This window comes from Micromys minutus (genome assembly GCF_963924665.1).
Source record: "Micromys minutus genome assembly, chromosome: 31".
Classification (NCBI taxonomy): domain Eukaryota; kingdom Metazoa; phylum Chordata; class Mammalia; order Rodentia; family Muridae; genus Micromys; species Micromys minutus.
Window position 1 is genome coordinate 16622649 of NC_137966.1, and position 3178 is coordinate 16625826.

A 3178-nucleotide genomic window follows, 5' to 3' on the forward strand; every position below is an offset into this window, starting at 1 on the left:
ACAAGTTCATGTTCCCAGACCTAGGTAGGACCTGCTTCTTTGTTTCCTTATCATTCTTGACCTAATGTCTGGGAGAATGAATTAAGGACCCTGAAAGCCAGGTACCCTAGATATGGCCCAATCTCCTATGGGTAATCCCTGGTTTAACCCATAATGTCAAAATACAGTTGTATACTTGACCAAGGCCCGCTGGGTCAGTCAACAACTTCCCAGGGCAGGAGTGAGGGTTGAAAAGAAAAAAGACATTAGTTCTGAGGCTGAAGCGGTTTTATTATTTCCCAATCTGCTTTTAAAGCACTTTAATTACACGCAGAATAATAAGATCAGTTCTGGGTGAAGGAACAAGCAGGGCAATAAACAAAATCCTATAAACTTCTTTCCAGGGGTCAAGCAGGATGACCAAGACAAAAGGAGTGTGGCACATCCTCGCTGAACCTGTTTACATTTACTCAAATGTAATGTTCATAATCAGGGCCTGTTTCCTGAGCCCAGGCCCTGAGTCAGATTTCTGCCTTGAGTTTTTTCTTTTGTCCTGGTAATGTCAAATTCCTGCCCAGGTGTCTAGAAGCTAGTGGCTCCAAAAGGCCCTCCACTGATACCCCTGCAGGTCCCTCCCCTACTTGCTTTGTGTTCCCAGCCTATAAAAATGTTGTACAATTCCCCTTCAGGCTCAGATAGAGAACTGGCTACCTCCCTGGACACTCAGAAAATAAAACTTTCATTTTTAAGCTTCCATCTCTAAAGTGAGTTTTCTTTGATTCCACTCCGAATCCAGCTCTGAGGTCTGGTCTACAGATTCAGTTCCAGGACAGCCAGGGCTACACATAAAAACACTGTCTTGAAAAACCAAACCAAACTAACCAACCAAACAAACAAACAAACAAATTTGTCTATAAGACCAAATAAGACCACAAATACTAATAATGATTTTAATAGTGCTCTAAGAGTAAGGGAATGCTCATTTTTCTGATAATACTTCCATCCCATAAACCATTAAACCTTTTGCAACAAACCTCCACAACATGTTACTTTGTATTAATTAGTTTTCTACAGCTGCCATTACAAATTACTAGAAGCTGGGTAGCTTAAAAGAGTAGAAAGGTATTCTTGCTACTCTGTAGCCAGCAGTCTTTCCTTGAGGTATTTGCAAAGCCCGCTTCCTCTCAAGGTTCCAAGCAGGGCCCTTGTCTCCCAGACTGGTAGCTGCCTGCAATCTGAATTGCTCTTTGGTTACAGACACATACCCTTGTCATCCCAACAGTCTCTTCCCACTGTGTTCTTGTCTATTTCAGGCAATGGATTAGAGCTTATTCAATTTCACTATGACCTCATTTCACATATCTATCTCTGCAAAGACCCCTGTTTTCTAGGTCCTAGGTAGACATGAATTTTTGTTGTTTGTTTTGAAACAAGTCTCACTGTGTAGCCCTTACTTTCTAACTCACAGAGAGCCACCTTCCTTTGCCTCTTGAATGCTGGGATTAAAGGCATGCACCAACCAATACTTATGTTTTGGGAGTGAAAGACCCCCGGAGGGTATCTTCCGTCTGAAGAGACCCCTCCCAAGGAGCAGCGAGACCACTCACTTCGGATGCAAGTAGCAAGAGGTTTATTTACACAGGTACCTGTGGGCACACAGTCTCTCAGAGGACTTGTGCGCCGGACAAAGGGGCAGTCCCCTATTTATAGGGCTTGGGGGGCAGAAGCAAGGTACAGAAGCAGAAGCATAGCAACAGGGTTTTAATTGGTTAGTTTAAATGTGGCCAGGGAGTGAGCCCAAGGACATGGCTCTAAGGAAACAGCTTTTGATACCAGCTGGGGCTGCAGCTCCTGAGAATAGTTGCCTTGGGCTTATCTAAGTGTGGGAACTATGGCAGACATATGGCTCCAAGGACACAACTCTTGGTTCTAGTCGGGGGCTGCAGCTTATCTGAAAGCTGGGCTTGTCTGAATGTCTTCTGTTCTTTGTCTATTGCTAGCTGGCCGCCCACCGGTATCTGGCCACCTGGGACCCCGACCTAGCCTGCACAGCCTTACAGACCCAAGTTCTCAGAAGAGGAGGGCGGCCTTGGCCCCTCCTTTGGGACAAGGAGTTGTTTTTCGTCCTTGCTTTAACATGTGTGGCGGGATGTCCTTGCCTTGGTCCAGGTGGTCAACTGCAGATATTTTTGTTCTGACAGAGACTGGGCTGTCCTCTGGCTCACTTTTGTTTCAGTATTTTTTTATCCTTGCCTGCTCTGGGCCTAGCATGAAATGGCGTTATTGCAGCTAAAGCAGGAGGGGGTCTTTCAGGAGCAAAGTATTTAACCTAGTCCAGATGTTGTTTTGTTGTTGTTGTTGTTTGTTAGGGCCTAGGTAATTGTTACCTGTCTAAGCTTCTGCTGTTACCAGGAAACTTTCTCATGCTTAAGTTAACTACACATTCTGTTATGTTCTGTGCCCTTGGAAACCAGTCACAATAGAAGTCAGTAGAACTGTTTTTTATAGTTACCCACAATAAACTTGGACCCATACCAACCATCTAATAACACTTCCTGCACCTATGTATTAGCTTTTATGGTATTTGCCTTTGTAAGTTGCCCCTGGAATGAGCCCCAGCATAAGAGAGACAGCTGTATCAATATAAGAAACTATTTGTAATGAGGCTTCCTTTTTGAATAGGGCTCTAGGAAGGTTTAAGTTCCCAAGACCTCCCTTGAAACTGACATCCTACTTGGCAGAAAGAGACATGTGTGTGGGTAACTGACATCCTGGTTGGCAAGTCAAGAGGTGAATGTTACTCAAGTCCCATCCTGGTAGACAAGTTAGGACATGAATATTTAAAAAGGCAAGTTTTCTGCCACAGTTGAATGCCCCAACCAATGGGAGCAGGACAAGTGTATGTTCCTAGGGAAATCCCCTATCCCTAAATTCTGATTGGTGAAATAACTTGGTGAAACAAACAGATGTTTGTGGATTTTAGGCTTAAAAATTATGTAGGGTCTTAACTCGGGGTCATGGTTGAATTCCCAACTCTGGACTGTGGCCCTGGTTGACCAGTTCTGGAACATATGCTCAATAAACTATCTCTGTCCATTGTTAGTGTGGTTTGGGAGGCAATTCCTAGACCCCACCAGTTTGATTTTTGTCTTATTTTGAGACAGTCTCCTGTATTCTGTCTAGGCCTTGAACTCCTAGG